Source organism: Motacilla alba, chromosome 3 (genome assembly GCF_015832195.1).
Source record: "Motacilla alba alba isolate MOTALB_02 chromosome 3, Motacilla_alba_V1.0_pri, whole genome shotgun sequence".
Taxonomy (NCBI): domain Eukaryota; kingdom Metazoa; phylum Chordata; class Aves; order Passeriformes; family Motacillidae; genus Motacilla; species Motacilla alba.
The window spans coordinates 87,679,316-87,691,525 of NC_052018.1; the positions used below are offsets into that span (position 1 = coordinate 87,679,316).

The 12,210-nt window shown below is 38.5% G+C and overlaps 1 protein-coding gene across 18 annotated transcripts in view; it reads left to right on the forward strand.

Annotated features, from left to right (window-relative positions):
- The window catches only part of LOC119699465, a 30,757-nt gene extending 18,824 nt beyond the window's left edge, over positions 1–11,933 (forward strand). For 17 of the 18 annotated variants that reach the window (XR_005256444.1, XR_005256443.1, XR_005256437.1 and 14 more), the window contains one exon: positions 8,470–11,933. The gene's annotated coding sequence lies outside the window, so the exon portion shown is untranslated. The remainder of the gene's footprint in view (positions 1–8,469) is intronic. The other variant, XR_005256445.1, reaches the window with a different exon arrangement.
- The last annotated feature ends 277 nt before the right edge of the window (positions 11,934–12,210 follow it).

The window sequence follows — 12,210 nt, forward strand, 5'->3', positions numbered from 1 at the left end:
TTACACTTAGGTGGCATGCTAGGTAGCTGCTGTTAGAAGTTTTTCGGCAGAAAAGATTTAATTTGCAATGTTTCTGATGACCAAACCCAAACTGATTTAACTCTAAGTCCTGTTGCTAGAGTGGCAAATGCATTTAAAGGAGAAATGGTGGTAATGCAATAGTTCTGACAGTGAAGTTCAGACAAAAAAAAAAAAAAAAAAAAAAAAAGAGCAGCCCTATGGAAGAAAAAGTGGTCTGATGAATCACTTCTTTGTTCATACTGTCCCTTTAATACAAAGCAGAATACAAATGTTTGAACGCATATGCTTCAGTTGCATTCTCAGCAATGCTTTCTCTTTCTCACTTTAAACCACCTAGAGTCCTCTGTAGCCACATACAGTATGAGACAGAACAATTTGGAAAAGATTAATCTATCAAGTTTAACAACTTTCTGGTGTAACTTCAGAGAGGTTTATTGCTTATTCATGTGGAAGTGAGTACACCCAACTTGTTTTGCCTGGTTTTGCTACTTTTGCTGGTTTGCAGAGCTGTTCTGGTAGCTGCAAATGGCTTCTCAAGTGACATTTGCTGACATTCAGTGGTGTATATTTATCAGTATTCTTCACCTCACTTCTATACGTGTAATCTATTTTATTTTGTTCCTCATAGCAACCTCCTTTCCAGTGTCCATGGCCTGAAAATGATAAATGGCACAGTGGCATATTTCCCTAGCTGCACTAAAATGTCACTGTGAAAAATCTTTAATGGACTAAGTGTAGCTTTTCAGGTTATAACTTGTCAAGTTATGGAGAAATTCTAGAGTTTCTCCCTAATCCACCATTCTTTGGTACCACAGCACTGCCGGCAGAGACTAATTACAAGTTACACCGGTCAGAGCAGGGCAAGAATAAATGAAGTAGAAACTGTTTGATCAAGGCTCGTTTTATTCTTGCTTTCTGCACTTGTGCTGTGTTACCTGATGCGCTCAGTGCAGGCTAATGCAGGATGTGCCTTACTGCTTATGTATGAATATGCACACAGGCTGAGATCTAGGTTATTTCAAAGAATTTGCTTATCACTGTAGCACTGGATATGTTTATACTGCTCCTGCATCTGGGAGTGCTGAGGGAAACCCTCCAGCCTGGCCAAAGTAATGAAATGCTCTAAGAAAGAGTCTCTGGCACCTATGATTAAAATGAACGCTAACTGGAAATGAACAGGTGAGACCACCAAGTGTTGCTACCCTCTCTTAATTTAGGTACCAAAATAGGTCAAGGAGAGGCTGACTTAGATTTTAAAGCAGCTTCAGAAATACATTGTACCTACCCTGGACTCAGGGATCTAGAAGACTATTCTGCTCTAGGTTTTCTGTTCCTTTTTCAGCAGTTCTTGATCAACTTTTTGGACAAAATGCTCAAGTCCAAAATATGTTAGTGTGAGACAGAACAGTTTTTGAGAACATTCACCCTAAATCTGACTGCAGGTGGTACTTGGGTGTCACTTTTCCTTATTTTTCCTTGCCTTTGCAGTGAATACTTAAAAGAAACATCTTAGTTCCTTAGTTCTTTTCTTTAAAAAGAAACCTACTTCCCTCTTCTGTGACCATAAAGCATCATGCCCAGATTTCCTCCCATCGAAGAGCTAGAAAGCACAAAAGGAACTAAATGCTAGAACCGACAATAACATTTGTTTTGCAGCAGATGGTGAACCGTGTAATTTATCTGACAAGGAGGGCATTTTTGGCATTGAGGAACAACAGCACTTCTTTAGATCATGCCATGGTCTTCAGGAAGTAGCTGAAATAATTTTTATGTGATTTTTCTATTACTTGCATTTAACTGGTATTTTTTTATCAGTGAGGACAAGAGGTTGTAAATCTTGACATGCAGCATAAAACACTTACTTGGCTTTTGAAAAGAAGCCCGGGTGGAAGTGCTTTAGAGCAAAATCTACCTTCCTCTTCTCCCATTCCCTACACCGACTTGCACCTTATTACAAACATGCTGTTACAAGGCCTGTGCCCTCTTGTATCTGTACCAGTTCCAGAGGGTCCATACTTCACTCTTAGGACTTAAGTGTTCACATAATCTCTGGTGACTTCCTGCAAGGATGTGACTTTAAATCCCTAAGCCTACAAAATATGCTCAGTGGGGAAAAATCTCTTGTGTGACTAACTTTAAAATCATGTCAGTCTTAGGAAGTGTCATGAGTCCATCAGCTTTCCCAATTAACATTTTCAGTGCTTATTTACTGTGTAGACATAGATCACCCAGTATTTTGCTTTAGAACTCACTTTAGAACTCACTCAAAGTGAGTTTAGATCTCACTTTGTTTCCAAGGGAAAATTTAAGGGAAAAGAAACATCTTCTAGTAGAATAGCTGAAAGCAACATCTGGAGGAGGGTTTTTGTATACAAAGGAGGATTTGTTTCTGAAAGCTTTTTTCCCCCTAATTAAAACAGTTGGTCTAAGAGAAAACAGTGTCTTTTCCAGCAGTTTTTATTATATTCTTTGCCCATACTACTAAAACAGCCAACAGTATTACCATGCTTTGCTTGTTCTGAACGGGTGAAAAATAAACTTTAAATGCTTTTGAAATGAAACCCTATTATGCTTTTAAGCCCTTGGCTAATTATCTGCAGTTGACACTCTCCTGGAAGCCAGCAGAAGCTCTGTGCTTGGATCTAGATATTCTAAAATCTATAGGTTTTTCCTATAACACTGCTCCTAGAGGACAAACAAAGGCTTTTCTCCAGTTCACTCTGCAGCCCTCAGATTACCCTGAATACAGTTTACTGCATTTATTCCCTGTCCTTGTGAAAGCCAGAGGAGTATCTTCTGCTACCACTATGGTCAAGATTCCCAGGAGCTCTAAAGAGCCTTGGGGTTTTCTACTGCTTCAAAGGCACTTTCTGCCCACTCAGAGGACTGTAAATTCTGCCACTGACTGGAGTCTGAACACGGCTCTGAGAGTTTAGCTTGAGATGTTCTGGAGCTGCACTATCCTTCAGAAAAACCTCTGCCTGCTCCACAGGCATGAGGCCAGATCAACCTGCTCTTTGCACTTCCTCAGGGACATTCACCAAAAACTCTCTGGGTCAGAGGAAGCAGACCAGCATTGAGCCTTCATGCAGAAGTTGCCAGTTTGCCACCTTTTTTTTTTTTTTTTTTTTTTCAGCATGGCATTGCAAGGGATTCAGCTTTTCACATCTATTTATTTAGTTTGACTGCTTATGGCCTTTCAAATGCAACTGTCTTCTGTGTGTCCAAATGCCACGGGGGATGGTTTGGCTTTGTGAAAAGATGGTGGAAAAAAGGAAATAAAGCAGCTTCCCTAAGGGCTTATTATTTATGCTGCTTGTGGCTTGTTTCCCACGGAGGACAAAATTTCTCCTAATGTTTGACATATATGAAGATGCCACCACTGCTCTTTGCCAGCATCAAAAGGGAGGGCATACTCAAAGATCTCAAGTTGCATGCAGAGACTATCAACAGCTTCAGATTAAGCACAGCCAACATCACTGGGACCAAACTGGATATTGTGTTATTGTCCTTTTTATCATCCTTTTTATTCTTGTGTATGTGTGTGTGTTCAATAGCTCACTTGAAAAACAAAACACTGAAATAAAAACCACACACATTTTTCCTATTGAAGTGGTCTACCTGACAATAAAATTCAAGTACTTCTTTCTAAAAGGTGTTTCAGAAAGCACTGAAGTTACAGTAAGGAAAAGAAAATATTCATACTGGCCTTTTCAAAAGCACTTGCCTGATGCTCAGTTTTACTCAATTTTAGCAGGAGCAGAGCTAAGGCATGACCACTGTCCAGAGGAATTTCACACGTATAAGCATGGGCAGATTTCCTGGTGAACATTTAGGGTGTTGCAGACCCTCTCCTGTATCCTTGCTAGATTACAGGCTAAATTGAGGCCAAGTTTCTGCTCTGCTCCCTAATACATATTATGGGTGCAATCATCTCTGTGTAAATCCCTTTGTGGATTTGGGCCTGAGTGTTTTTGAAAATCCCACCCACATGGGACACCCGTAGGTCAAATGAAAAATTGCATAAGCTATTAACTAAAGCTATAGCTTATAAAAAGTTACCCACAAGAAAGGTACACAGGTTAGTGCTGCTCCAGGGCATCCTTAAGTCACACTTCAGCAAGTTATAAAGTTATCTTTGGAGAGCAATCAGACCAAGTTGTCAGTCCTGTAAGGATAGATTTATGTGTCTCTGACATGTCAGTTGTCGTCTTTGCCACTTCATTGCGGCTATGATATTTCAGCAGGAGGTAACAACTGCTATTCCCCTGCCTGAAAATCCACAGAACTTTCTTCTGTAAACATTTTATTACCCTGGATATTTTCTCATCACAGGACTGCATTTCTGAATTAGTCCATATGTTTTCTTAACTCTCACTTACAGGTCAGCACTTGTTTTTCTAAAATTTTTCTAATTTTAATCTGAATTTATGTAGCAGAAGGTTCATGGGAAAACATTTTTCCCCCCAAAAAACCTCCATAGTTTGTTGGGTTTTTTTAGCAATATCATTTAAAAGGACAGTTTTTGTTTGTTGCTGAGGAAGTAACCTAGGCCATCACCCTGCACTGGAAGAGTTACTGTCTTCCTCATGAAGGGGCCAAATCTAGAAGTTTGTTAGCGATCTGTACTCTCAATGCAATATTGTCATTGAGCTTACCTCCAGGGTTGGGCTTGTTTCTCCCTATATTCTCCTGAAATGTCATTCTGCAAGTTGGAAAAATGATTTGTTCTGGTTGAGTCTAAAGTGAACAATTAGAGAATGGAAACTCTCAAAGTGAGTTTATGTTTATGGCCTTAATTCTCCTGGAAGGTGAGCACAGGGGTTATGCCAACACCCTGCAGCAGACTGTGTCCTGACTGCAGTTACTCTGGAGCCTAAATCCTCATCCCAGCTCCCCAGCCGTGCACACAGAATTGGTGTTTGGTAGACAGAAGCTGGAGACAAAACAGTGCGTGGCCCAGTACAAATCTGTAGCCTAAGAGATATGGTCCTCCCAATACTCTTAACTTTTGTACAAAATGCCCCCTGGAGACACATTTACAGAGTTGCCATTTCAGCAAATGACATTTTGCATATTCTTTAGAGATGCCACATGGGTAATGCAGTCATACTCAGCTCAAAGTGACCATGTGAATTGAACATGACTCAGCTGCTCTCTGGATTACACACACAGGGTATTTTATGTCAGCAGACAGTAACAGGAACTGAAGTGGGGCTAGAAAATGGAGAAAAGACATCTCCCCTTCAGCACTGCCATTTTGGTAACGGTGCGATGTTCTATGCAGGTGCAGCTTATACTGGTGTATAGCGGAGATCAGCTTCGTAACAACAGAACTATTTTTGTAAAAACCAGTATTTCTCAAGTGTTTCTCTCTTTAGTGTGTTTCATCAGAATTAATACTCAGAAGCTACCAAGGAAATGTTCTAAGAACTGTAGCGATATGTCTTCAAGTTCCTGGTTAATTCCCTTCTCTCGTTAGAGCATATCAAATCTTACTTAAACCCTGTATCACTTTCCCCCTAATTCTGTACTTTAATGTCCTGTTTTCTTTACTAATTTTTTTACTATTCCTTTTGAATTACTGATCTGATTATTCACTTTGCCCACTCCTACCTGCTGTGGTCTCCTTCCTCATGCTGGGGACAGCTTGTTTTTTTTCTAATTACCAGAAGGCCTTCCTATTTCTCTTTGGAATTATTTTAAAAATAAATTCTCTTTGTCAATAAGGCTCCTCAGATATTTGATCATGATTTATTCTGAAGTTGTTTGTCTCCTTTAGACTGTAAGTATTTTACAAGTTAAAATACATCTGATCTCACTGGTAACAGCAGGCAGGGTTTGGAGCAGAACCAAGTCAGGCCAAGTAAATGTACCCATGAAATCTCCCAGCATTTCACTGATGTTCCAGTTCTTTCTTGCAACAAACATAAGTGCTTTTAGAAGGCTTGTTTTTAGTACAAACAAACAAACAAACAAACACAGCTCCCACCAAAAGAACACGTGATCTCCCCATGCATACTTGGGTTCAAATTCCTGACCCGCTGACTCTCTCACTGGAGAGGATTGTGTCAATTCACCCACAGCCTGACAGCTATCCTTGGGCAAGGTGCACTTCACAGTTCCTCCTGGAGGGGATCTGCTTCCTTTAACAAATCATTCTTACATCATTATCTGAATTTGCTTCCTCATATATTGGGTGAGCATCCCCTCAACTGCACTGCAGAACTGCACTGAAACTGAGCTGCACTTTCTAATGAAAATTCATTTCATTGCAAAATTCCCAATCAGCTCTAATTTGGAAGCCCCAGCTGAGCTCCTGCTGTGAGATATATCATAAGAGACAGATCTTGCTGTGAAGGGCTGGCAGGTTGGAGAGATGAAGGCTGAGAAGAAAAGCACAACAGAAAGGTGAAATGGCTTCCTCAGAATCACGCAATGGGTCAGTGGCAGTTTTGAGTCTTCTTAGTGCCAGCCACAGCCCATGCTACCTCTCACATCCTGAGCTCACAGTCAGATTCAGCTTTCCCTGGTCATCTTTTCATTAACTAGATTATTCTAGCATGTAGGTTAACGCTTGGGTGCACAAGTTCAGCAGTTTTGAACCTTGCTGTTCACAAAGCATCAGGTACATATATAAGGCACCACCAAAAATTTTGAGGTAACAGATAACAAAGATGTCACAGTAAAATGCTTAAAAGCCAGACCCTATTGCAATAGAATAGGCAAGAGGACAAAGAAAATAAAGTATTGTTCTAACTAAAGTATTGTTCTGACAATACTAATAAAGTATTGTCAGCTGCTCTGAACAAGGTAAGAAATACCATGTGAATTTCAAAGTTTGGAAAATGTGGCATAAGATGGTGCACCTGAACCTGTACAGGCTGTTAAGCCAATGCCATGGTTAGAATGTGATGACTTACTTAAATATTTTCAGATGCTTCCCTAAATCTCTAAGACTATAAGAATATTTAGTTTTAAGGCAATTTTAGTTTTTCTTCTGGCCTTATGCTGATTAGGAACAGAATTGGAGATGACTTGTATATTATGAATAGTATACCATTGTATTTTGTTTATTTTTCCTAGGAGCTTTCTGAAACTAAAATTTCTCTTTGAGGACAGCTGGTCCATGCCCCTGAGGAAAAAATGCTTATGTCAAGGCTGAAGTTAATGATTTTAATTTACAGTTTTTGTGGGAGTATTGTTTTGATTCTGCAGATATCGCTGTCTTTCCATTGTTTTAAAAAAGCAGCAATACTTAAATAAGGCTTTATATCTTATTGCCCCAAAACATGTTTAATTTTGTTTGACTAGATCATGTCAGTATGTTAATAGAATAATTGTTATTCCAAACATGCTTGGTGAACTTGAATACCAAAGTGAAGTTTATATGTTTAATCAAATATATTCAGTAATTCCAGTGGAAAATGCAGAAGTGTTTTCTGTCAATATTTTCTTGACTTTTGAAACGAGTATACATTGCCCAAATTGTCATTCTTGTGGATCTGTTTTCTATCCATATCCAAGCAATTGAATTTAGTTGTATGACTGTTTACGATGGCTGAAAAGGGAAAAAAAATCCCACAAGGTCACATTGGCAGTACTTCTTGCTGGGAGTGCTTTTACAGGTATGTGATCAAAGGAAGGAAACATCTTGCAGATTTTCAAGCCATGAGTCGTCAGATGGTCATAAAACCAGCTGCAATTCCCAAAACCCTACTGTATTTTTGGATGTATTATAAAAAGGCTGCCATTTCTCTTTTTTGTCTCTCATGCAACATTTCATCTTTCCTTCTGCATGAGATGATGACTTAAATCTCATCTAGTTCCTTCAGAGAGCTTCAAAAGAGAAAAAAAAAGCTTAAAAAATATTACTTGATAAAAAGCCTATCCATAGTGCTATCTGGTTTAGAAACCAAGCAGGGAACATCGGGGTGAGAGCTGCCCATGGAATGGTGTCGTGCAGGCATGGGCAAGTGGCAGGATCGTGTGGTATGAACGGGAACAGGAGCTTCGGGAGCAGCAGAGATTCTGAGAGGACACTTGAAGAGACATCACAGAACTGGGATATAAAATGGAAGGATCCTGCGGAAAAATGATCTTGAGGGCACAGGAGCAGAACTGGGAAATGCAAAGAGCCTGTAGGAGCAAGAGGGAGTTAAGGGATCCTATGAGGCTCCTTGCTGCTGTTGACCCAGCTACCTCTCTGGATAACATTGTGGGAAGATATCCAAAGGGAATTTGTAGAATGTGGTTTGTAAACTTTCTATATATTTATCACTCAACTCTCCACATTTTCTTGAAGCAACTTTCTCCAGTAGAGACTGCTTACAGACCCAGTCAGGAGAGAATATTAGGATGGACTTTTGGTGGGTGGCATGGCCGGCAGAGAGTAGGTGAAGGCAGTGCTGCTGAGCTCAAGTGTATCATGTTTGCAATTTGTTTCAGGAGTGACCCTGAACCTTCCAGGCCCTGGAAGATTTTCTGTCCTCAGGGAATGTGAGGAAGTGTGGAGACAAAGGGAGAGACTTGAAGTATTTCTCCAGGAAGAGAAGATGTAAATATTCTTGTATATTGGCTGACGGTTTTTAAAGATTTTGCTAAATGGTATGGTTTTATTACTTCTAATAGTGGAAAAACAAGTTGTCCTAGGATCACAGTTGTTATACATTTCCTCAGATTATCTTAGTTGGAAACCTCATTTGAGATAAGACATTCTTCTTTTCAGCGGTATAGCTCCTGTTAAGTTATTATAGAATTAAGGGTATGATGATTTTATTGTTAACAAACAGTAAAATATAATCCAACATTTTCACCACATTCAAAAATGCCGTAGAACTGCTGATGCAAGTGTGTTATTCTTGCTTCTAGATAAAGAACATCAAAAAAGGTTGTTTAATATGAAAATTCACGTCTCCCAATTATATGTATTTTCAACATCTACAGTGTATTCAGAGTATTTTGTGTAGCTTCTCTGCTCTGAAAAATCCATGGACAAATTTTCACAGAGGTAATTAGATATAGATGATATAGATATAGATATATCTATTTTTCTTTTAGGTGAAAGTGGCAGCTGAACAAAGCCTGTTCTTTCAACAAAGCAGAAAAGCAGCAGTATAGGGCCAGAGCTGGAAGCCCTTCTGCTGTAAATCCACACCAATCCAACTAAGACCAAGCACTTGTGAATATTAAATTCACACTAGTGTAGCTGAGAGTAGAAATGGCCTTTGTTTTTGAAACCCTTGGAGTCCGAAGTGAAAAAAAAAACGAGCAGGGTTTAACCTTTAAACCTTTCACTGACCTTTAAGCAGTACTTTGGATTATATCTGCCCTTGTTAATCTGAAGCCACTTGCAAACATAACTGGCATTCCTGTTTTTAAGTATACTTTATGTACATTATAGACTGCGTCAGCAATTGAAAAGTTTGGCTCCTGTTCATTGTGTCTTTATCATCTTTTAAAGTGATGCTTATCTTAGTAAACAAAATTTCATAGTAAGCAGCAACATGAGAAGTGCTTTGTGTTGAAGTGCATCATGTAAGTGATGGCCAGGCATAGATCTGTACTCTTGGAGGTGCAAACCCATGTGTTGATCAAGACATTAAATTTTGTAGAATTCCTGTATTAATGTAGAACTCAACAAGGACCAGCTTTTTTAGCACCTATTTCTATCACAGGTGAGTAGAAACTTCTGCAACATCTGGCCAGACCTTTATTTTTTCTTCTTTGGATTTTCTTTCTTTCACACTATTCACATCACTGCTTTGCATGCACTTTTTTCTCACATACCTTCCCCATACATATCTTCATTTTGGTTTATTAAATCAAAACTACAGGAACAAATGACATAAAATGAACCATGAATTTATCTTGGACAAGATCTCACTGTTCTCATAATCTAAACAGAGTTTAATTAACACTAGAAACATCTACTTGATATAAATAAAATAGTCTAAAACTGGTGATTGTAATTTCCCCTTTTCATTCACACAATGATTGCAGAATGTCTTGTCATTCACATGGAAATTTTTCTTCTAAGTACATCTGTCTTTAGTGGAAAAATGTCATGGGCAGAGCACAAATTTATAGAGGATGTATATGTTTAAGAAATAGCAGCTATTTCATATTCCATGTCTGTCATTTGAATCAAGAATTTTCCTGCTGGATTGTTACCGTAACACAGAAGAACTGATGCACTGCCCCTTACATTCAAGCTACTCTTCAAGTGCAGAAATACTGGCCTTAGAAATTGACAAAATTACAAACAAGTTATTTTGACTTGAAGTATGAAATGCTGGAAATTGCTGTGACAACCTAACACAACAGAGATATTCAGGCTGAATCAGTGTGAGAAACACCATCGTAGGTTAGAAAGAAAAATGCATGGGATTTGTTTTCCTGTAAAGTTTTAGCAGGACTTGACATTGTAAAGATATTGAGTGTCACAGGCTTTTAAAGAAATAAAGAGTTGATAAGCAGAGAGCAAACACTGAAAGGTCTTGTGACGTAGCTGGTGGAAAGCACCTGTATTTTACGGTGGATATTTATTTGAATATGAACAGTAATCTACATTTTTTTATCATCTCCTCATCTCTCGCTGTTGCATGTTGGAGAATGACTAAGTCTCTGGAGAGGGATCAGATCTGTAAAAGTTGTCAGTTGTTAAGACAAGGTATTCAGTGAATAAATGAATTATTGTACTGAAGTCCTTTATTGAATATTCTTCCTGTGTCACTGCTTTAGTTAAGTATCAAGAACACAGGCATTTAACAATATTACTTTAAATTCAAAATGCATTGAAAGTACTGAGATTCAATTTGCAAATGTAACCAAGAATAAAACATGTGCCTTGGATTACATGTCACTTCTTGGGATGTTTTGACATAAGGCATTTAGAAAATAGTTTCCTGTGACAGAAATGATTAAAATAAATTTCAGTTGTCTATGACTTCTAACAGTCCAGTTCTTGGTTAGTTTGTTCTCTGCATCACAGCAAGCTCCATCTGACATGCTCACTTGCGTATCAGTGTGGAGGACAACTGCTTAAGGCTAGAGTGCTATTGTGTTCCTTGTGTGAATAATCCTGTTAGCAGCAAGGGAACACAGGCATGGAAAAAGCATAAAACGGTCAGAAGTGAGAAAATAACCTGACTTCTCTTTTCTAGAGATGACCTGTGCAGTATTTTTAGACAGATCTCTTGTGTGGTAGTACCAACATCTTCAAAGACTCCTCCATCTTTTTATCTCCTCTCAGGGGTACCAAAATCACACCAGGTCTTCTTTGTGTGCTCAGATGGGCACACTTAGAAAAGTAGATAAGCAAATCCATTCAATAATCTGTCCTCTTGATTTCTAAAATACTGGTACCAAGATAGAAAATATCAGGATACACAGGGGGGTACTTTTCTCTGTGTGTTTCATGAAAACACACTTAGTCTAGAAATTCAGTACATAAGGACCAACAGACCATTGATCCCAAAGAGCAACCACGTCATAATGGAAAATATACACCAAAAATTTACTATTAAATCTACTTTTATTAAATATAGTTAAATTAACTACAGCTTCTCAGTATAGAATTTAAGTATTATATATAGTATTACATTAAAAATTTAATCCACGTATACAATTCCTACAACAGAGTTATGCTTAAATTTGCCACTCATATTTGTGGGACTTACAGAAATGCAAGAATGGCAGTTTTGGGTTTACTAACAAAATGTCACAATTAAACTTATCCAGGAGGGCAGGTAAGACTGCCTGTAACATCATAGTATGTTATGTTATGTTATGTTATGTTATGTTATGTTATGTTATGTTATGTTATGTTAATAGTAACATTCTCAGAACAGCATGTTTAGTACACTGATCATATTACCTGCCCATCCATCTAGGCCAGGCAAATACTAAAACAAAAAAAAGGCTATTACTTTTTGCAGTGTGCCTGTTAGTGCATGGTGAGAGGATTGTGAAGACAGTGATGGAACGTACATCAAAAACCTGTTGCTTCATGCTCTGTGACGCATTTGCTGAACCAAGAATGAAACAGAGAATGAATTTGGTTGTTTGGATTATGAAATCCAGAACCTAGCTCTATAACCTGCTGATGATATGGACTTCTGTTGTCATTTGGACGTGATCACATATTCACTGTCTTAATTAATAGTTATGGATGTTGCATGACATGGC